The sequence below is a fragment of the Pavona decussata genome, unplaced genomic scaffold (assembly GCF_977016875.1).
Source record: "Pavona decussata unplaced genomic scaffold, jaPavDecu1.1 SCAFFOLD_261, whole genome shotgun sequence".
Classification (NCBI taxonomy): domain Eukaryota; kingdom Metazoa; phylum Cnidaria; class Anthozoa; order Scleractinia; family Agariciidae; genus Pavona; species Pavona decussata.
The window spans coordinates 368,814-393,330 of record NW_028145664.1 but is presented as its reverse complement, the minus strand read 5'-3'; the positions used below and the strand labels follow the sequence as shown (position 1 = coordinate 393,330).

Genomic DNA, 24,517 nt, shown 5'->3' with positions numbered 1-24,517 from the left:
TTCAAGTTAACTTCCCACATGGACTACACTCGAACTCGAACTCTTCAACTGTGTTTTGTTTTACCAAACAAAATTCGAATTCAGTGTCTTTTTCACAGTCACAGTGTTGTACATTACTTAAATTACTGTTAACTAGGTTCTCAAGCGATGTTGATGTTGTAAGGAGAAGTTTTTCATCACAAGTTTCGAGCTCACCATTATCAGTCAGGTTTTCTATCGAGTGGTTAGCATTTTTGATGTAAGAATGGAATTCTTGCTGAGCTAAAGCTGCTTTCAAGGATAATTTACAAGCCTCCTTGCTCACCGTCTGCTGCTCCATGCTGTCTTAGGAGAGTGGTTGCAATTTAGTGGCCTCGATAGCTTCGTTTATTTGTGTTATATCTAAACAGTGGAGTTTCTCAGGTTCGGAAGGGAAGTCCACGGATTCAGGTTCACAGGGTCGCACAGTTTTATCGCGAAAGACGTCAGGGAGTTTCGGAGCGGTCAAAAAGTCCGCGGACACAGAGTTTTCTTTGAAGTTTGCAGGTGATGGTAGCGCAATACTAATTTCAGTTTGTGTCTCCGCATCTTTGAGATTTCAATTCCCAACCTGACACTGGAAGTCTTGTACTGTCACCTTTTCGAGATTTCCTCATCGACATGCAGCCATCGCTGCGGCTTTCTGTTTACGTCCTTACGTGGATGACATTTTCAAGCAAAACACTCAAGTTTCAAAAATGAAGGCACGACTCCGCGGCATGTTGTAACCGTAAAGCAGAAAATTAATCAATAAAAATGTAAACGAAATTTTTTTCTTGTGTTTGTTGCAACAAAGTAAACAAAGAGGTACCGGCGACTTGAATCGGCGACAGGCCGGCGCCGAAAAAAGCGCGCGAAAAAATTTTGGCTGAGCGGAAGTAAATTGCACTTGTGTAGCAACCGTGTAGCTTAGAAACGAGATACTTTACTGGGCCCTTAAGAGCCAAAATTTGTGGCAACAATGCATGCAGTCAATGCTTAACTGACATTCACTCCTTACATCACATGTTCTAATAATACGCTGCTCCTATGCTATAGCCTTTTGAAAGACTTTCCAATGCTGTTCAGCCAATAAAACGGAACAATCCCAAACATTATCAAATATAATGATTGTATGTGGGTTTCTACAGCAGCCTACACAACGTAGAACTCTTTTTTGACAGTTTTCTCACAGTATTACTACCTTCAAATATACCTTTCAGTATTTGTTTTAATATGCATTTTTGACGTGTGTTTTGTTTTGTTTTGTTTCGGTTTCTAAGTTGTTGTTGTTATTTGTTTTTGTCAATGTCGTCAATTTGTGCAAATTCAATCATTTAGGGACAAAAACTAAAAAACAAAGCATAGCTTGCAACTTAGGAACTTTGAAAGTGTATTAATGTTTGTAAACTATGGTTAATAGCATAAATATAAAATGCTGTAAATTTTTGTGCCTTGCATTAAAAATTATTTATACCAATACAAAAAAACGTATATGATAAAATCAGCCCTATTGTGTTTCTAGCAAATCTCAATCATAGATGTCACTTAAGTGTTATTCTCAAAGTGTTCCGGGCACTTGGGAGCCTCTTGTTCGGTATTTAAGCTAGATGCCGACTTGTGCAACGATTTTTTTTCTTTCCGCAGATTGCTGTCAGATAATCCTATACAGGCCATTGGATCTCGGGCATTCGTTGTGCCTTACCGAGATCTTTCTATGTGAGTATATGTTGGAATATGTTGAAACGTCGTTAATTCCGTTAACATTGTCCACAATGAAAACATGTTCCCAATAGTTCTGGGCGCGTGATTACTCGTGATAGAAAGAAAGCTCTTCCCTCTTGTGCAATTTTCGTTGTTGGCGCGTGAGAGTCGGTTTCAATTGACCAATAAGAGAACCTAATGTAATTTGAACTCGTGCAGCCGGCTCCCACGGCGGTTTCCGTCAAAAGGGCCGAACGTAAGCGAAAATCAACGGCAACCGAATTGTCTTCCAATTCGTTGTGTAAGATCCCAGTGTGATCAACATGAAAGGTGAATGTTACGGTTAAGTTATGGCGCTCATCGAAGAAGTGGATGAGAATTTTGATGCGAGAGCAATTTCTGAGAGAAGAAGGAAGCGAGTCTCTAGCATTCCTCATTTTTCTGTATTTAAAGGTAAAAACGAAACGAAACTGCCGGCTTTAAACAGCAACAAATTCCTTCTAAGTCTCCAACAAGACACAAAGACAACCTGACGTTTATATACTGTGCCTGGGTTTTCTGTATTAACTGTATATATGCAAGTTTCTTAGATATCTCTGCTCATGGTCCAAAGAAAATGAGGCAATCAGTCATTACTAAATTTCACCCACTAATCCTACTTGTCCGGGGCGCCCAACGGTCCTTTTCGACAGTAGAAAGACTTAATCGCTCCAGAGGTTCGGCTCACATTCTGATAAAAAAAAGGTTGTGTTTTTGATCGGAAAAGACCTTTGGAATATGGAAAATTAATCTTTTTAGTCTTGAAAGGAAAACAAAAATTCGTTTAAAGCGCTGAATAAGGTAAAGTATCCCACTTCGGCGGAAGGAATTTGTTTCCAAAAAAAATCTACTACATAAAAATTAGACTATAGATTTTAAATGGGTTCACGTGTCATAAGGTACACAAGTGTGTAAATAAATGACCCAAAACAAAGTGAAGGGAAAATGAAAAACAGTAAGCCATATTTCAAATATTTGCCGTTGATCATAATTTTCTCAAAAGGGGTTCCATCGCCGTTCGACTGACTAGTAGTAAACTTGAGCGTCTTGCTTCTTTCTCGAGCGAGCTCACTTCCGCAGATTGTCTACTACTATTTACAAACATAAGTTAGAAACTATAACTCCTTGTCTCGTTTTCTAAAGAATGCATTAGAGTGCTCGAATGATTAGGTGTCAACTTGGAAGCTTTTGATAAATTCAATTATTCGTCCGAGATCAGTTATAAAAACAAGGTTTCAAAGGATGTCGAATTATAAGGTTTGTCATCACCCCGTTACTCTTGTGAAATATATTAAATAAGATTTGATAAAAAAGGCAAACAACACAAAATCGTTTTCTTGTCGTTAGATACATGATAAGGACAGAGTTAGAATTCGTAAACTCTACATCTCTCATTGGGGCAGCTAATCTGGTTACTGAAATGTGAGTATCAAAAATCCTGCTCCGCGTTTAAACGGTAGTTTTTTTGTTATCAAATAGTAAATAGTGATACTCTTAATCAATAGATATTCCAGTTTGACACCGTGTTTTCTAGAAGAGTTTTTGAACTTTAATAACTGTTTAAATAAATTTAACTGGAAACAATTCGCTATGACAGGTCAGTTTTCACTTATTTTCATCTCGCAGTGTCAACTAAATAATTTTTGCAGAAAAAGGAATCTTCCTGTTTTGAGTAACCTAAAGCAAATATGTTTGCAGTACCCTGTCACTTAAAAAAAAAAAAAGAAAACCAAATGGCCTCCATTTGGACACATATCCTCATTGTACTCCTCAAAGGAAACATCTTTGACGTACCATCTTTCTCTCGGGTGCTAATGTCAAAGCCTGGATAGTCTATACGAGCCCCCTACCCCCAACCCCTTCCGAGCAGAGAATGTGAAAAAAAAAAAAAAAAAAAATAAAAAAAAAAAATAATAATAATAATGGTAATAATAATAATAGTAATAATAATAATAATAATAATAATAATAATAATAATAATAATAATAATAATAATAATAATTATAACAATAATAATAATGATAATAATAATAATGATAATAATAATAATGATAATAATAATAATAATAATAATAATAATAATAATAATAATAATAACAATAATAATAATAATAATAATAATAATAATAATAATAATAAAATAAGCTCGGGTAAATGACGTAATGTTTTTTTTTTTTTCAGTTCAATTTCATGATTCAATGAACCCGTTGAAAACCAAATAGCTATGTATGTACCTTTTGCAGAACTGTGAAAAATGGAAAAATAGGTACCATGAAATTCACCCGTGCAAATGGAAAAGTGCGCTGCAAAATCCAGCTGTAAGTGTTAAACTGATTATTTTCTGAATATATTATTGAACAATTAATTCTTAGCTTGATCGATTTCAGCTAAGTATTCTATTATTTGTTTCCTTTTGTTGTGATTTGTTTGAAGTGGAATGGGGGAAGGCGAATCAGAAGACATCAACCTTTCTCAAGTGTCGAATTACGCAGTCAGGCGGAGCATAAAACAGGCTTTTGTGGCTGCTGGGTTTGGAAATACATCACTAGGAGAATACAGACTCCTTCCATGCCCATCCGGCACGATTTTGAAGTTGAGCATTCGTACCTGCCAGGAGTGCCCAGCAGGTCAGTCTCTTCAAGTGTCTATCTTGTATGGAAGATCTTTTTAAATTCACTGTTAAGTCTTTTAACAAAGTTGTTTCCTAAAAAGAGCTTATCATAAATGACCACCACTGCATTAAAGCTGGCAAACAACTGATTTATTATAACTGGGGACTTTGACAAACATTTATAATAAAAATTAGCGATTAGGAAATGAACGTTTCGGCGACTTTTTGTCGTCATATATATTACGCTTTCCTTGCATATTTATTGGTAATGTCGGACAAAGTGGCTTCTAAACGTCGGATTTTTCTTATCGCTAATTCTCGTCTTTAAACAATTGATTTATTTAAAATCAAAAATGCTGATTCATGAATCTTTCATTCATTCATTCATTCATTCATTCATTCATTCATTCATTCATTCATTCATTCATTCATTCACTCACTCACTCACTCACTCACTCACTCACTCACTCATTCATTCATTCATTCATTCATTCACTCATTCATTCATTCATTCATTCAGTCAGTCACTCATTCATTCATTCATTCATTCAGTCAGTCACTCATTCATTCATTCATTCACTCACTCACTCACTCACTCACTCACTCACTCATTCATTCATTCATTCATTCATTCATTCATTCATTCATTCATTCATTCATTCATTCATTCATTCATTCATTCATTCATTCATTCATTCATTCATTCATTCATTAGTTCGATATACACTTCTGTTTTGACTATCTAAATGCAGCATCTTTCGCTGGTTGTTCATGAGTATTCCGATATTAAATGTTTGCCCACTCCCTCGGATAATCTGTGTCCGGGTTATGACACGTGCCATAAAGGCGCTCAGCAGAACAACCTGATCATAGGATACTGATCTAGACAAGGTGGACATACGGTTTACAGGAAAAAAAAGTAGGCATTTTGGAAGGGGTGTCGGGAATGTGACACATTGTCTTACTACGTATGGTTTAAAACATTTCACTTAGCTCGGAAGACAAATGGGACATGGATTCCTCGGAAAAGTGATGAAAATTAAAACAACAACCACAACAACAACAACTCTGTGGAACAGCATGGATTTTCAAGGTCATTTTCTTCGCACAATTCGACCTACCTACTCAGAATAAAAATAAACAAATAAATAAAGAGATAAATAGAATTAAAGTCCACTTTATCAAGATTGCAGAACACAAAAGATATATGTTCATAACAACTAACCTTGACGGAGCGAAATGTTTGTTCAAAGCGACCCAGGAAACTACATTCAAAGAGTTGTTAAGATTTATATCTTTAAAGCTTAGGCTTCAAATTTTGATACTTAGAGAAGGCCATTTGGATGGACCAATCAGATAGGAGAACGTGACCGATTGAGGTCATGACATGGATTCTACAAGTAACCGATAACAAATTGCCTATAGAGTAAAAATTGACTATAGAGTAGACTTCCGCTATCTCCAACAAACAAGGGAAACGTTTTTTTGTTCCAGACATACAAGTTTGAGATAGCCAGTTGTAACTTTACTGTAAGCCCTAGCATCCCCAGAAAATGGTTTTATTTTCAGGACAGGTGGTGTTTACTGTACTTTCTAAATCTCTCAATTTCCCCCCAAAAGGCATTTTCACTTATCTCCATGAAAAGGAAAGGAACATTCGTTTGTATTTTTGGATGGAATAAGAAACCGAGACAGTACGAGCGCTTCCAGAAACGAAGTTAGAATTTTCATGTCCGCACTTGATAAAAACAAAATAGTGGATTTTTTACAGAGATGATTTGATCATAGAATCATGCTCAATAGGGTATCATAGTTTGCCGCCAAACACAGAAAATTAAAAGCATTGTGCCTTTTGGACTGTCAAATTCATACTTAGTACACTGACAACCTGATATAAAACCACAAAGGATTAAGGTTTCCTGTTCTTTACTAAAGACATACCTTGCAATGTGTTATATATGATTCATTGGATGGATGTATTTTTTTAAACCAAAAAAGATATTTTAAAATGTACAGTTCTATCATAACGTTAATGAAAGCTTTTTTCAGTGATGCTCAATTTTTATTGAAATTGAATCTGCAAAATAATGAATGCTGTCCTGGAAAAACTTCATCTTAAAGGGACAGTATCACGCTATAATTATCAACACATTGAAAATAAAAAAAAATGCTATTCCGTCGATAGCAGCCAAGATATAACGACCAAAATTAAATAAAAAAGAATATCAGAATGCCAAGAAACTATCATCTGGAAGACGACCAAAATAAAGATCGGTTCAAATTTGAAAACGTCAGGAAAACCTTTTCCAATTTTCGCTGTCGTAACACGTTAAAAATCGGTTGTACTATATTTTGGTTCAACCTTTGCGGCATTTTTTTTTTAATTAGCGATTTAGAAATTAACTGTAAGACAGTGTTTAAAGTTTAAATTTAGTGAATTTTTGCCCGAAATCATGATATCTCTCATGAAGCTGCCCCTTTAATTTATCTAGTGTGCTTCAGAAATCACATTCTTGACTCCAGCATGTTATCTTTATGTGACAAAACTTAACGCGCGCAAGCGTTATTTTTTTCGTTACACATTGAAGTGAATTTACTTCTCAATGCATTAAAGTCAAATATTAAGGAAAAGAAAAAGGTCTCAGTTTACGCTGCAAAATTGTAATAACATCGACGCAAACTGTAATAAAGTATTTAACGCAAAATGTAAGAACTTTTCTGACGCATAATGTAATAACGAACGCAAAATGTAATAACTCACGAATGACGTGTATAGTATTTCGAAATCAGTATCATGATTCAGTGTATATTCACCTATGCATAAATTGAATAACAGGAGTACAGGTTTTATTCTCCACTCTTAAAAGTTTCAGATCGGGGGACTGATGTTTTCTTACCGTATCTACTTATTGTGGCGCTTAAAAATGTGACTTTTTGGTGCTACGCTCCTTTAAAACCGTCACTTTTGGAAACGTAAATGCATAATGGACATAAAGAGACTCAGTTAAAAAACTCTGTTGATCGGACTCGGGCACAGCGAAACCTCTCTTTACGGACACCTCTTGATGCGGACACCTCTCTTTTACGGACAGTTCACTTGGTCTCTTAGAGACCGAAATCCATCTAAAGCCTACTTCTCTAAAATTGACACCTCTATGATACGGACACTAATTCATGTTCCCGCGTTGTCCGTTTTTAAGAGGTTTGACTGTAGTTATATGAGGATGAAACCCCCTTCGTAATCTATCACCCTAGAGTTAATGTTCATGTGCTTCGAATAAGTGACCGCGTTGTTATTGAAGGCTGAGGCGCTTTTTGAAGGGCGGCGCCTATTTTTCGAGTGCCACACGAACGTGTATAATATACGATAGAAATTGTGACCATGTCGAGAGTCCCTGCAAAATGCAATATTAACGCAAAATGTAATAAAGTTTTCAACGCAAAATTTAAGAACTCTTCTTTTGAATAAGCGTAGCACCAAAAAGTCACATTTTTAAACGCCACCATAAGTAGATACCGTAAGAAAACACCAATCCTCCGATCTGAAACTTTTAAGAGTTGAGAATAAAACCTGTACACCTGTTATTCAATTTATGCATAGGTGAACGTACACTGAATCATGATACTGATTTCAAAATTACATTCACGTCATTCGTGAGTTATTACATTTTGCGTTATTACATTGTGCGTCAGAAACGTTCTTACATTTTACGTTGAATACTTTATTACAGTTTGCGTCGATGTTATTACATTTTGCGTTAGTATTACATTTTGCGGCGTAACAGTGTCCTTTAAATTGCTTTGATTGGTTATACAAAAATGTCATGGAAGCTCAATAACTATGGTGAGCTGCTCGTTTATCGCGTACCACTTGTGTGACACTCCTACTATTTCCCTGCTTACCCTAGAAAGCATGGTTAAGGCTTTTAAGTTTTGAATATTTTTTGTTTAACATTTTAGGAGGTCATTATTCGGACACTGAAGCCTTTGTCAGTGAAAGTTGTTTACGATGCCCTAACGGAACTTTTGTGTCTGAGAACGATGCGCCTGGGAAGAGCGCCAGCGATTGCAAAGCCTGTCCTCAAGGTAATACCATTATCTTGCTAAAATATCCAGAGTGTTTAAAGGAGTTAAACATCTACAGCGAAACTCAAGGCATGTAGTAACCTAGCCCAGTCTAAGATTCCAAGCCCTGGAGAGGTTTTGGGGCATTGTCCCTTCTTTCACTTGTCCCGACGCATGGATGAAAAACCAAACGTGTTGCTGCAGAGTTTACTCATCCCTGGCCAAGAGACTCAAACGTTGGCGCTTCCTTTTCTTTCGTTTTTTCCCCTAAACAAACGAACAATTGTCCTTACGGGTAAAGATTGAGACGATTTGCAAGCATGGGCAACTTTCAACAACAACAAATTAAAAAACAAACAAACTGAAAACAACAAAGTAGTGCATATGAGTACACTAGTTATGTAAGGGTTATTGGCCTGGAACGAGGGGATATCTGATATATTCCCCTTGCGCCCGAGGGCACGCCATAACATGCTTATTTTTTCTGTTGGTGAGGTTTCCTTAATAGAAACAAAGACCTTAAATAGTTAAATGCTTATTTTATAACAGGTCGAAGTCTAATACACAACACTTTTTGATGACAGTTGTAGGCAGTGAGATTTCGGCTCTGAAGATGTTTTTCTCAACTGTTTTTTGAACTTTGGATTATTCACACAACAATATGTATAAACAATTGCTTTTGTCTGCTGGTATACGTGGTAAACACTGCATTCAGTACACTACACGTGGTTGAGCGGCTGTTGTTAAATTTTGGAAATAGTGTTCAGTCAGCTATTGTTCCGTGTGGAAACAACGATAAGCGGTTGTGAAGATGAAGTCTTTTTAACCAAAAACTTCCTACACTGTCTTTGCTGAGCGGATTAGTGACCGTAATCCTGCAAATGTAAAGAAAGCTAACAGTGGCACAGTACGAGTATGGAATGAGTGGCCTGTTATTAAATTACTACTAGTAGTAGTAGTAGTAGTAGTAGTAGTAGTAGTAGTAGTAGTAGTAGTAGTAAAAGTTATGTTCTTCATTTTTTCTTTAATAGTAAACGATTAAGCACTCGTTGAAATTTTTGAGAACACTGAATAAGGGGAATAAGTCGAGCGGTATATGACGAGGGAGGGGGGAGATATATATTTCCCCCTCGTCATAATCCCCTCGTCCGTTGTTATCAGTTATTGTTTTCAACCACGCCCTCCCCTTTTACAACCAAAGCCGCACCCAGCTTTTCAGACAGTTAGTAATTGACAGGGGCTATTGCATATATTCAACCGAAAAGAACAAAGGAAACCGAGCCAACCAAAAAATAAGAAATATTAATTTATACTGCGCTAAATAATTCACCTAATATTTTTGAAAATTCAAGGTGGCTCCTAAACCACTCCTATAACATCTTTTTTTAGTGAGTTTGCAAGAAGGTGCGTATTGGCATGCTGGTTAGAATTCCATAGTAAAACGTTGGGATCATACAGCTCGTTTTTGTGTTATGCTAACCTAAGCTAAAACAAGGGATGTTTTTAACGGCTATATTTTTGTTATTGTTGCTTATTAAGTCGAACAATTATGACTATGTTTGCACCATTTACTGATAAAGAATAGCAGTACTTATCGATCAAAAAAAAAAAATAACTGAAGAGAAAAGCTGCAAACCGTTATGAGCGACCTCAAAATCACAAACAGACATAGAAGCAAAAAGCTATACATGCATAGATAAGGAGATTAAAAACTATACTTTATTTTTCGTTAACAGGAACTGATTCTAGCTCTTTTGCTGGATTTCGAGCTTGCAAATGCCTGCAGTCGTTTTATCGGACAGATCTGTTTGGGGAATGCAAACCATGTGCTGCTGATGGTTTAGAATGCGCTGATGACTTCGCAACTTTAAAGCCTGGTTTCTGGTGGAACTGGGAAAATGAGACACACAAACATCTCTATAGCGAATTCACAAGCAATGTCCTTAATGTTACCGCTGAAGTTAATGCACACATTAATGGCTCGCTACCCAATCGGTCTTTAACTAAGTACCCACACGCTCTACCGAAACCTCATAGATGTCCTCGCCAAGAATCCTGTACTGGAGGTATAGATTCTAACTGCAGCACTAGATACGAAGGTCCGTTGTGTGAAGTATGCAGTGATGGCTACTACAAGCAATTTAAAAGCTGCGAACTGTGCCCAACAAAAAAATGGATGATCGGGCAGCTTTCTATCTCAGCTGCAGTCATTATCATAATAATCGCTATCCTGGTATGGTCAAGCAAAAAGAAAAGCAAAAAGAATCTCGGGCGTTCTTCAGTGGACATTGTTCTTGGGCGGCTCAAAATCGTTATTGGTTTTTACCAAGTAACGTTTGGACTGCTTGAAGCATTTGCATACATTGAATGGCCCCAATCTCTTGCCCTCATCGGAACATATTCCCAGGCTTTGCAGTTAAACGTGTTCCAGATTGCGCCTGTTCACTGTCTCTTCCCAGAATTGAAAATTGATGCATTTGGAGATCTTTTTTCCATACTCACGCTAAACGCTTTAGTTATCATCCTGTCGATCTGTGTTTACGGAATCAGAAAGTTATACCTCAGATTGCGTTCCACCTTGGATGACCAACAGAAAGCCCTGAAAATGTCTCAGACGAAAGAGTTGATCTACAGAAACGCGTTTTTCATCCTGTATGTTACCTATCTCAGCACGTGTTCGAAAACAGCAGCCGTACTGCCTCTCGCTTGTCGTACGCTTTGCAGTGATGATGAAAAGGATGATTGTACCAGATATTTAAAGGCGGACTTTGGCATAAACTGTAATAGTTGAAGATACAATCGTTTAGTTATCGTCGGATACGTTGCCGTTGGTTACGTGCTTTTCCTGCCAGCAGCTTCATTCCTCACTCTCTTCTTGAGTCAACGAAGGGCGCTGCAAACTATCCGAAACGACGACGAAGGTGGAAGTTGCGACGACGAAGACAATGAAGCAAAAAGCGCTGAATTGCTTACGGGATTACGATTCCTGTTTGAAAATTACAGGTCTTCTGCATGGTACTGGGAACTTGTTGATACAGTGCGCAAGGTTATCCTGACATCTGGTTTAATCCTAATCGGCAGTGAGAGCAGGTCCTATGCAGGAATCGCTTCCATCATTTCAGGTATCTATGCAATTGCTTTTGCCGTCAAAAAACCAGTGGTAGAACCGTTCGAGAACAAGTTAATGGTAACATCTTTAGTGGTCACTTTCATCAACTTGGGAATAGGAGCCGTGAGTAAGATTCCCAGCGAAAACATCCCTACATCTGTGGATCATTCCGTGGATAAAATCATGTTCGAGTTACTGGTGGTTGGAGCAAATGCTTCAGTGATCCTCCTTCTAATTGGTAAGTGCCTTTTTGTAAGTCATCTTTTATCCAATTCAGCCTGGAAAGAGAGGGTGGGGAGACTGATCTAGAATCAGCTCGTGACGTTTAAAATACGAAAGCAAACACAACCAAACTTGGTGACTTTTCCTAAGATGTATCAGTTTACAATCTGGTATAACAGTAATTTTATCAAGTGGATTGCTGTTACCATGCCGCAAGATATTGACAACATTGTCACCCATTATGCATTGCACTCCTCGACAGGGAAATCTACCGTTCTCTCTTTTATAAAAATTCAAGGATTTTTTTGGTTTTGTTTATTTATTTATTTGTTTAATTTTTACACGGTGGAATGAAATTCTGCTGCATCTTGCCTTATACAACACGTTCTGGATTTAATTCGCCATCAACACACTTTTAATTTACCAGTGGTTTTATTTGATGGATTAATTCATCATTGGAATATCTTCTTGTATACCCGTGTGTAGACACGATGGCTCGTTGCTAGGCAACTTTCCTCCGCGACGCTGTTCTGGTCATGTGATGTAGTTAGTCTCTAAAATGGCATCCGTAATAATAATTTATGTAGATATATTCGCCTGACGTTGTTCCAGGCCAATATCCTTATTGTTCGTTTGTCATTTGAATTTGCGTAAATTATAACTTTTCTCTGCATGAAAATCTAACGGGGAGGGGATCTAAGGCTGTTGTGTCTTCCGAGTATCCCCTAGCCAGAGTACAGACATGGCGGAACACAGGCCAAGGAACGAAAGGAATAACTGGGTTGGCTAAGCTGGTGTCTTTTGATCTGCTTAGCCTCGAACCTATGGCTTTCCCGATGTCCTTCAAGTACGAATCAATCAGTGGACCACACATTTCCAATTTGTTTCCGACCATTTACTCTAAAAGGGAATCCATGTTTGTCATACCGTAATTCGGCTTGCTTTTTGCGCTCCTCACCTACTTAATCCAGCTTCTCTCAATGGAGAACTTTAATTTGATCATTGAAGTATTCCAAAATGTTGCTCCTCTCTCGGTAGCTCTGGGACGTGCCTTAAAATCAAGTATAAAGCTTTCGTTCTTGTCACCCGCCAATCTCGTACTTAGAGTCCTCGGGCTCTTTGGCCAGCGGTCGGTCGCCAGGAGAGACTATGGGGAACTGTTCCATGTTCCAGATTTTCGAGACACCCCAAATAAAACCCATTTAAAGGTTTTATTTTATGGCGTCATGGCTTGTTGTGTAAAGGGATGTAAAATGTTATTGTCTTATCCTGTACGAATTCGGTCATGCGATTTATTCAACCGAACGTTGTATTTGGGCGAACCCCTTGATGCCATTTCTTCCTGTGGTCTATAGCCATGAAAAATTAGGATACCCAGTAAAACATAGTTTTAAGTATTCGATGTTCATACAGATATTGAATAATTTATAAAATAGCCAGGGTCAAGCAAGCACTGTGATTGGTCAAACTGAGTTCTGTATAACTCCACAATGCACGAAGCATACGTATGGTGCGTGCATTATAATTGCACATATGCACGGAGCACACGTCAGATCTTTTGCCTGTGGAAAATCTGAGAAATTCAGAGACAGAATGCGCTGTCACTCAAGCGATTCGCAAAGAACAGTCTCTTGTACTAATGTTTCCAGACTGTTAATTAACTTCAACTTGTCTTTCAACACCTTAAAACTTAAACTTGACTTAAAGTTAATTTCTTGAACTTGCTTACTACGTGACGAAAAACTAAAACAGTTTGACTTTTTACTTGATTGCGCTGTCGCGTGCCCTGTCGTGATCGACAAGAGCGCGCGCTATTAAGGAGAAACTTGATGTTGATTCATTAAAATTCGCACTTGTCTGAGGAGTTGCGATTGTTTATATTTTATAAAAGAAATAAAAAACTTGTTCCTCGTGCATTGTTAAGTTATATAAGGACTTGGGAATTTTTAAGAACACCCGAGAAGCGCAAAGAGGCACTCGCCTCTGCACTTCTCTCGTGTTCTTTAAAATTCCCCGTGCTTATATAACTCAACAATGCACTCGGCGCGTTTTTTATTTCTTTAATGAAATATTCCATAAATATTTGCATCGTGTCATGTATCGAGGGTTGAGAACACAAATACCATAATAATGGAATTTCTACTGTTAATCTTTTTCGCACGTTGATGACAAATTTAGACCGTCAAACAACATCAAAGCCGTGGATTACTGAGATCCTTTTTGTTCGCTTACTACAGGTGTTGTACTACGCGAGCGTAGTATGCGCCCTCTCCCAACACGAAAGCATCACACGCGTGCGAAGCGATGCGAGCTTGCGACCACGCAAGCCAAAAAACAAAATGGCGGCTCTGGGAAAAACTATTTTCCCTGTATTTCGAGTAGGTTCCAGAGGTGTGCTAAGTAGCTAAATTATGTTTGGGCTTGAAAACTGATGAAACGTGTTTTCTAATGGTTGCTGGTCCTTAACAGCCTTGAAGCCTTTGCAGAGCTGCGGAAAATCCCTGAACACGAAGGTAGCATGCGCTCACCAGTTGGAGCGCGCGCGCACGCTGCAACCCGGGTTTTCCCTGAAACAAGCATGAGCAATGGCTTTCCTAGCGTAGATTTCGAAAGACATTTTTTCTCGCTAAATTTCTACAAATCTAGCTGTACAACCTACATTCAAATATTTGCTATATTTTAGAAAGTTTTAAATAAGGCAAAATTTCAAAATTTTGTCTTTTGCCAAATTTCTACCTGACAGTGGTTCGTGCTCTTACCTGCAAATACGTATTTTTGCCCACTTTCCAAATCCTGTGATTTTAAAGTAGTGTAGTACGGCCAGATTTAGAACCAGACAGCTCTAAAAGGTGGAGCTCCCAGGCCCCCACTTAAGACTATTTTACACTTTTGAGCATGACAAATTTTATTTCTGACTCAAAAGTATCTCAATTGTATTTATTGTGCTAAAAAACTTACAAAACAACTCCTCCTAGCGTTCTTCTTAAGTTTGATTCAAGGCCTTCTTTCACACCAGAAAAGTGAAGTAAGCCACCTCAAGTCTGTTCAGTCCAGTCCTTCGCATTTCGCGTGCCTGACTATAAATACGGCAAACACAATTTCTCTTTCTTACCTTTACGGATCCATACTATCTCTTCTTTGAAACAAACGATATATGTGCAAAGACGGCATTCTGTTAATCCATTTCTCATTAGCTGATCCGACAGCGCCGGGTATCATCCGAACATTTCCAAACAACTTTCAAGTGATTCCAATCTCTTCTGATACTTTACGAACACTGGATATCATCATCTAACGATCACAAGACCTCTAGACAAAACTAAGGAGCTACAAGTCATCATCGTTAGCCTCTTATTCCCCAGGTATTAACTACACTGTAACTGGGTAGTTGTTTCCCAATAAAAATCTACAATGGCTATACTCAAACAAAGGTTAGGCATCTCAAACAGGTAACATTTGGTTAAAGTTTCATAGCTCTCAGCTAAAAAAAAAACATTGCCACTTCTCAGCGGACAGTTCAAATTTTGGCCAATCCTCAGTTACTGTGTTTTCAAAAGGTAACACAAATTTTCCTGGGACATGATGTATCTGAGGAATAGGCCTTTTGCAACAGTTGATCACGTGACCAAAAATTAGCAAACTTGCCAATAGCTGCAGCTATATGAATTACAGAAATGCAAAGAGCATGTTTTTGTTAGCTAGAACACCAATTTTCTGACCAATAACCTTTAAGGCTGAGATTTCAGGACGATTCGAATGTTGGAAAAATTGTACGGTTTTGTATGGAAACGAGAAAGGCTTGCTATCCAGTCACGTTTTCCGTAGTTAATCGCACAGAAAGAATGAGGGTGACAAACTTAGCCGGAAACTACATTTTCAGACCAACAAAATGAAAGCGAAAGATTTTGTGCCAGTTAAAAAATTGGAAAATTTACAATACAGGATTTGTATGGAAAAGCACTGAAGCGTGACTGGATGGCAAGCTGGCTTTTTCTCACACAAATCCTCCTAATTTTGAACGTCCATAAAAAATTCTCTTTCGAAGATATAAGCCTGACCGATTCGCATGCCAGGTTATTTTCTTTTTTAAGGTCTATTCAGTTTTGATAAAAGTATTTGCTAAAAATAGGTAAATCATTGTGTTTTAGAGAAGCAGGTAACGTGATCAACTGTTGCAAAACGCCTATTGGGGAATTTCCGTATTTCATTTATGTCTAAATAACGAATACGAGGAAAAAAAAAGAAGCAGATCAAGGAGTACTGCATAGACCTTTTTCATTAATAGCGGCCGATTTATTATTCTTTTCAAATATGTTAATAGGCCTAACTAACTTCGTTTTAAAGTGAAAATTCTACTGAATTTTGCCTGTGCTAGCGAGCCTATTAAGGCTAATTTCCATGAAAATAAATTAATAATTTATCGGCTGCCATTTTTGGAAAAGGTATAAGTGAAAGCAATGAATACCCAATGAGGCAGGTTCAAAAGTGCCGAATTCCTAATTTCTCAATCCTAGAAAGAGATACTTTAACTGTCCCATTGAAATTTAAGTAGTTTGGTTTATTTTGTCTTTTTCAGTCCAGTACATTATCTACATTTACCGTCACGTCAAAGAATGGCGGAAAAATCCAAAATGGTCCCTATCTTGTTGCCTCGCCCTGTTGTTACCTTTGAATGAACTTCAGGGCGAAATTCGAGGATTGGCTGGGACTAACGTTTTTAAGCAACAACTTCAGACAGGTAGAATTGACATGCCGTCCATGACAACCGCCATAAAAGACAGTGGCGTGGTCAACTTCACCCTCGAAGAAGAGGAAGAATCAACTGAGAATCCTTCAAGGACAGAAGACGAAGAACGGCCCGGCAACGTCGAATCCCACACTGATGTGACCGTCGTCACTATCCACACCGCTAAACCACCAAAATCATACGATACTAAACTTTGAGCAAATGATACGCAATCAACGTTGTAACTGTTTTCTTGTTGTGGTGATTGTGCTTTCTTTTTGTTTGGTCGTTATTTTTATTTTGTTTTCTTTTACTTGTTTATGTTCTTTTCTATTCACTTGCGCAAAAAAAAAAAACGCAGCCTTCAGTTTTTAAATATAATTTATCGGATAGAAGTGTAAAACGTGATCCAGGCGTCACTCCACTCTGAAATAATTGTATGATTTAAGTACGTAGAAAGAGCGGGGTCTAGATTACATTGCCAACGCTGTTACAAAAAATCTATCCGAGAGACATAGATACCTATTAACTGCTGCTGTTCTGAATTACGAGTTAGTGAGTGAAGTCCAAGTGAAATAATTTTAATAATCAATTAAGTGAATCATAATTATTCCTAACAAGTACAATTATTATTACTGATCCATTAGTTCATGAGTAGACAAAAATTAAGCTATGATCCAACAGGATGAATGACTTTAATAGTAGCGAATCCCAATAAATAACAAAGGGAAAAGCAAACATTAGGGAATAATAAATATACCCTCTCTGTGGCATGCTAATTAAAGAGTTATGGGATGCTACCTTCCATAAGAGTAAATCGCCAGAAAAATGGCTCATAACAAGAAAGATTTAGTAGATAACATAAAAAGAAAAGGTTTAGTAGCTAGGAAAGATTTAGTAGATAATATCAAAAGAAAAGATTTAGTAGCTACGAGATATAGTAGATAATATAAAAAGAAAAGATTTAGTAGATAACATAAAATAAAAAAGATTTGGTAGATTACATAAAAGAAAGGATTTATTAGATAACATAAAAACAAAAGATTTAGTAGATAACATTAAAAGAAAAGATTTGGTAGATAACATAAAAAGGAAAGATTTAGTAGATAACATTAAAGAAAAAATTTGGTATAGATAACTTTAAAAGGAAAGATTTAGTAGATAACATTAAAAAAAAGATTTAGTAGATAGAATTAAAAGAAAAGATTTGGCAGATAACATAAAAGAAAAGAATTTAGTAGATGAAAAAAGAAAACTTTAGTAGCTAGGAAAGATTTAGTAGATAACATAACAAGAACAGATTTAGTAGATAGCATGAAAAGGAAAGCTTTAGTAGGTAAAATAAAAAAGGGAAAAGATTCAGTAGATAAATTCAGTAAAAAACACTTGATTTCGTTGATTCACGTAATTTATCAACTAAAGTGAATATTAATTCGTTTAGACACAGGTCAGACTGCACCCTTAATGTTGCCAGGGAAACGATACGGTGTAGAAGAGAAAATAAGGACCTCCGCAGAGACGACGACGACACCAACGAAAGTGGAACTTAAAAATTACATTAGTGTTTTCTGAAAAAACTCGTGATGTTGTGTAATGTGGCCGGACTATAGGAGCTAACTTCGTGCGGGCGGTTTTAAAGTTCAGAAAGAGAAAAGAAAATTAATCATCAAGACGTGCGTTCACGTTCCCCATAAAACTATAAATTTGGTCATTTCACGGTGTTGTTTTGCAGAAGAAGGCAAAGAAATGTACGAAAGTGTATAATGCACGTTCAACGTTTTTTCTAATTAAGACTATTTTCTGACGTTCTCGTTTCTGACGTTCTCGTTGACGTCGTCGTCGTCGGTACTTAATCTCCCCATTAATAGATAACTTAGGTGGCCATTTGCTCATTGTAGGTGTTTGTTTACCCTAAAGCCGCAATATAAAATAAGGACAGTTTTGATCTATTTCTTGATACGTATGAAGTGATTTGTAGACTGATAGAAACAAGACGGTACAAAACATATTGCCGTGAGTGATTAGTAGTTAAACATCCAATGAAGTTGCTTTTTTTGTAGCGAGCCACTGTGATTACCTGCAGAAACGGACGCTAAATGAGGTTCATGGCTAAGGAGTTTTTCTTAGGAAACGTACAAGGGGCACTTATGCGCCAATACGTATGTTTCCTGCAGAAACGGAGGGAGAACTTACCATAAGCAAAATTGCATCTTCAACTGATAGTGTTAATGGACTCATTTTAATTTGTGTCCAGTCGTTGGAATTGGGTACTAATTATGCAGTAAAATGTTTCAATCCACCACAATAGCCTGAACGTATTGCCCGTATTATGAATTTGCCGGTCATATAAAGGGAGAGTTTACATGTTCATTTGGTCTTACTGGGACCAAGTTAACTATCCGTAATATCCCGCCTGGCATACAGAGGTGTCCGTATTATGTGAGGTGTTTAAAGCAGAGGCTCTACTGTAGGAATTAATAAGCATTTAGCAGTTCGTGAAGACTGTGTTAATAACTCGATTACTCATTAAAAAGCTCAGGTTCTTATGAAATTCCAACTAACATGTCATTTGCAAACGTGGCGGAACAATTGGGTTTTTGTAATTCAGTCATTCTGATCAGCTATCCGTTTATTGGCTGGATTACTTTTGAAATGCCTCCTAGAAACCCTATTTTGGCGTTTGTTCTGTTGTGAAGCATGTTTGTTGGAGCGTGTACAAAAGGCTCAATTAAAGGTTTTAAGATAACATTTGGTAATATAATTGTAGAAACTTAAAAAAAAGATAACGTTTGTCCAGTTACCAACCATGCTTGCCGGAGCGTATACAAAAGGCTCCATTAATGTTTTTTACATAACATTTGGTAATATAACTGTAGAGCTTAAAGAAGAAAACGTTGGCCCAGTTACCATGCATGCTTGTTGGAGCGTGTACAAAAGGCTCCATTAATACTTTTTAGGTAACATTTGGTAATATAACTGAAGGAACTTAAAGAAGATAATTTGTAAAATAAGAGAAGCCTTAAATAAAGCCGGTGAACCTGAAGCTGCAATATTCACATGAAAAGTCTTTGTGTGTAGAGACTGGTTTTGACGTCTCCTTGTCATGGCTGAGAAACTGAAATCAGTCGACATGGCGACCAAGTGCTTTCACCTCGTTACTTCTTCTTACAACGAACGATAACCGAGCATAACAGTGTCCTTTAGATGGAAGGAAGGTGCAGGTCAAATTCAGTGGAAGATATTACTCCAGGGGTTCCTTCTTTGGATCCACCGTTTGCTATTTTTGGCAATCTATGTTCGTGTTATTTTCAAGAGGCAGGAAGCTTCACAACGCATGGGAACAATTAATTGATGCCTCGCCTTAGTTTTTGTCGTTGTTAGTTTGCTCCTGAATTAAACTTGTATTCTCTTTTAATTACATCTGTGTAATGGCAACTCTTCTCGTCAGTTTTGTTTGTTTTGTACGCTACGAAAAAAATAATTTGTTTGTTTCGGCTTGCTTACGGTGACTGTTTTACTGACATTTTTTTACGAAATCCTTGATGGTTGTAAGAAAATTTTGCCTTCCAAGCGTAATCGCAATGGTTCCTTATAGATTAAGGATTAATCTTTACTTGTAATTTCAAAGTCTTCGCGAATTGTCCCTGTCGCGCATTTTGGGAATCTTTTAAAATGCGCTTGAAAATTAATCCTTAATTATACTCGGCCTCGTAAGAATAATACTTAACAATTATTCGAAGAGCGCGTTAGATATGAGATAGGATACGAGGCACGAAGCGCCGAGTTGGCTATACCAATCTCATATCCAACAAGCGCGAATGGAATAATTGTTTTATTAAATTCTCCGCGTTTGGATATTTCTGTTGAAGTTTGCTGAATTTAATTTGAGTAAAAATTTCTTTCAACTTAAAACGACCGGATGTTGAAGCAACTTTCGACCAAAGCGACAACATTATGATCACATGACACACGCAGCTCTTTGCAAACGGAGTTGAATGAAAAGATCGAAAGCGAAGTAGATCAGACACACCCGGACATGTACGAGTTACAACCTTTCTGATATAAGCATTTAAGTGCTTTTGAAGTTCCAGCTCATCGAGAAGCGTAATAGTGAACATTTGAGCAAATGTTTTGCTGTGTGGTGCCCAGCGAAGGAAGGGATCAAGGACGGCTTTTTTATGCTGAACTGAATTCCTCGTAGACGTTTTAAAACACTCTTTTCTCTTTCTGAACTTTAAAACCTCCTCCACGAAGTTAGCTCCTATAGTCCGGCCACATTACACAACATCACTTTTTTTTTCTTCAGAAGACACTAATGCAATTTTTAAGGTCCGCTTTCGTTGCCATCGTCGTCGTCTCTGCTGAGGTCCCTATTTCCTCTTCTACACCGTATCGTTTGCCTGGCAACACTAAGGCAAGTCCAAGTGTACGAGGTACAACCGCGCTAAGACAAGCATTCAGCCGTGAAGCGCAAGAGCGCGGCATTTGCGCAAATGTTATGCTGAGTGGTGCCGAGCGACGGAAACGAACATTATGGCCGTCGCTCGTACGGATTTCATAGTCGAACTTTTGTAACTGGAGTCCTCGTAAACGCATAGAAACATAAAGGTAGGCATTAACCTCTTCTTGAGAAGTTTCTTCGATGGGTTTCAACCTCTTACCGCCAGGATTTGCGAGCCATCCTGAATTTTTTGAAGGTGACCGATTGTTATTGTTGTTGTTGTTGTTGTTATGTGCCTAAATCGTAAAATCGTGCAATTTTTCTGATTTTTAAGGAAACTTCAGAGATACATACCATTAAATAGTGTCATACCGAACTTTGTGGCTTTAATTACACGGGATGCCCTGAAGGGGCATACCGTGTCTAAAAACGGGTCGATTTCTTTTTTTTTTTTTTTTTTCTTCCTCGTAGCTACAAATCGGTACATTAATTTATTCATTAAACTCACCCCTCTCCTACTCGGGGTGTATTGTTCTGATTGTCTTCAACAGAAGCAGCCCAATCAAAATCCATTCTTGTCTCTTACATCGCGAGGGAGGGGACCCACTCACCCCTACCTGTGTGACGTCAACACATCATTTGATTTATTTATAAAAAACAGATTAAATTTGGCGCCATATTGTTAACATGTTCTGGACTCAAGTGTGCCGTTTTCAAACGCAAATTTCACCATTTTGAAGCGGTGAATCGAAAGAATAACTTCTAAGAAGCACCCGACACGTAAAACGGTGGAAATTGGTGAGTTCCTGGCGAAGGAATCGTGCTTTGTTTGACAGTCTTAGACCACCACGCGAGACTGAAAAGAGGTCATTGACAAGCTTATGTTATCGTAATGGAATTTCAAAAATTTCCAGTGAAAGTCTGGGTCGCATAATATAATACAAGGGAAACAACGTACCGCAATCGTCGTGACTCAAACTATTCCATTAGCAAGGACAGATTTATCAATCGGAGAAGCATACAGTTGGAATAAATGAATCAGCCCCAGCATCACGCGTAATGCCAGTGTAGCAGGCATCTTGTTACGCGGGATGCCCTGAGGGGGCATACCGTGTCTTAAAACGGGTCGATTTCTTTTTACGCGGGATGCCCTGAGGGGGCATACCGTGTCTAAAAACGGGTCGATTTCTTTTTTTTTTTTTTTTCTTCCTCGTAGTCACAAATCGGTACATTAATTTATTCATTAAACTCTCCCCTCTCCTACTCGGGATGTAATGTTCTGATTGTCTTCAACAACAGCAGGCCAATCAACATCCATTCTTATCGCTTTAATCGCGAGGGAGGGGACCCACTCACCCCTGCCGGTGTGACGTCAACACATCATTTGATATATTTATTAAGGACGGATTAAATTTGGCGCCATATTGTTAACATGTTGAGGACTCAAGTGTGCCGTTTTCAAACGGAAATTTCACCATTTTGAAGCGGTGAATCGAAAGAATAACTTTTAACAAGCACCCGACATTTAAAACGGTGGAAATTGGTGAATTCCTGGCGAAGGAATCGTGCTTTGTTTGACAGTCTTAGGCCACGACGCGAGACTAAAAAGAGGTCACTGAAAAGCTTACATTATCGTAATGGAATTTCACACATTTCCGGTAATAGTCTGAGTCGCGTAACACAAGGTAAACAACGTAACGCGATCGTCGTGACTCAAACTATTCCATTAGCAAGGATAGTTTTATCAATCGGCGAAGCATACAGTTGGAATAAATGAATCAGCCCCAGCATCTCGCGTAATGCCAGTATAGCAGGCATCTTGTTTTTTTTTTTTTTCTTCCTCGTAGCTACAAATGTGTACATTAATTTATTCATTAAACTATCCCCTCTCCTACTCGGGATGTATTGTCCTGATTGTCTTCAACAAAAGAAGGCCAATCAAAATCCTTTTTTGTCGCTTATATCGCGAGGGAGGGGACCCACTCATCCCGACCTGTGTGACGTCAAAGCATCATTTGATTTATTTATCACATCCGGATTAAATTTGGCGCCATATTGTTAACATGTTCTGGACTCAAGTGTGCCGTTTTCAAACGGAAATCTCACCATTTTGAAGCGGTGAATCGAAAGAATAACTTCTAAGAAGCACCCGACATTTAAAACGGTGGAAATTGGTGAGTTCCTGGCGAAGGAATCGTGCTTTGTTTGACAGTCTTAGACCACCACGCGAGACTGAAAAGAGGTCATTGACAAGCTTATGTTATCGTAATGGAATTTCAAAAATTTCCAGTGAAAGTCTGGGTCGCATAATATAATACAAGGGAAACAACGTACCGCAATCGTCGTGACTCAAACTATTCCATTAGCAAGGACAGATTTATCAATCGGAGAAGCATACAGTTGGAATAAATGAATCAGCCCCAGCATCACGCGTAATGCCAGTGTAGCAGGCATCTTGTTACGCGGGATGCCCTGAGGGGGCATACCGTGTCTTAAAACGGGTCGATTTCTTTTTACGCGGGATGCCCTGAGGGGGCATACCGTGTCTAAAAACGGGTCGATTTCTTTTTTTTTTTTTTTTCTTCCTCGTAGTCACAAATCGGTACATTAATTTATTCATTAAACTCTCCCCTCTCCTACTCGGGATGTAATGTTCTGATTGTCTTCAACAACAGCAGGCCAATCAACATCCATTCTTATCGCTTTAATCGCGAGGGAGGGGACCCACTCACCCCTGCCGGTGTGACGTCAACACATCATTTGATATATTTATTAAGGACGGATTAAATTTGGCGCCATATTGTTAACATGTTGAGGACTCAAGTGTGCCGTTTTCAAACGGAAATTTCACCATTTTGAAGCGGTGAATCGAAAGAATAACTTTTAACAAGCACCCGACATTTAAAACGGTGGAAATTGGTGAATTCCTGGCGAAGGAATCGTGCTTTGTTTGACAGTCTTAGGCCACGACGCGAGACTAAAAAGAGGTCACTGAAAAGCTTACATTATCGTAATGGAATTTCACACATTTCCGGTAATAGTCTGAGTCGCGTAACACAAGGTAAACAACGTAACGCGATCGTCGTGACTCAAACTATTCCATTAGCAAGGATAGTTTTATCAATCGGCGAAGCATACAGTTGGAATAAATGAATCAGCCCCAGCATCTCGCGTAATGCCAGTATAGCAGGCATCTTGTTTTTTTTTTTTTTCTTCCTCGTAGCTACAAATGTGTACATTAATTTATTCATTAAACTATCCCCTCTCCTACTCGGGATGTATTGTCCTGATTGTCTTCAACAAAAGAAGGCCAATCAAAATCCTTTTTTGTCGCTTATATCGCGAGGGAGGGGACCCACTCATCCCGACCTGTGTGACGTCAAAGCATCATTTGATTTATTTATCACATCCGGATTAAATTTGGCGCCATATTGTTAACATGTTCTGGACTCAAGTGTGCCGTTTTCAAACGGAAATCTCACCATTTTGAAGCGGTGAATCGAAAGAATAACTTCTAAGAAGCACCCGACATTTAAAACGGTGGAAATTGGTGAGTTCCTGGCGAAGGAATCGTGCTTTGTTACACAGTCTTAGACCACGACG

The 24,517-nt window shown here is 38.2% G+C and overlaps 1 protein-coding gene and 1 pseudogene across 3 annotated transcripts in view; one reads left to right on the top strand and one right to left on the bottom strand.

The window, feature by feature from the left end:
• The window catches only part of LOC146456075 (ras-related protein Rap-1b-like), a 279,286-nt gene that overhangs the window by 230,575 nt on the left and 24,194 nt on the right, over window positions 1-24,517 (bottom strand). The window lies entirely within an intron of this gene.
• LOC146456077 (uncharacterized) lies at window positions 1,679-18,409 on the top strand (annotated as a pseudogene). Its single transcript, XR_014858863.1, has 8 exons — window positions 1,679-1,716; window positions 3,088-3,162; window positions 3,984-4,058; window positions 4,174-4,367; window positions 8,312-8,437; window positions 10,153-11,763; window positions 16,324-17,347; window positions 17,626-18,409. The product of XR_014858863.1 is annotated as an uncharacterized LOC146456077 (transcript).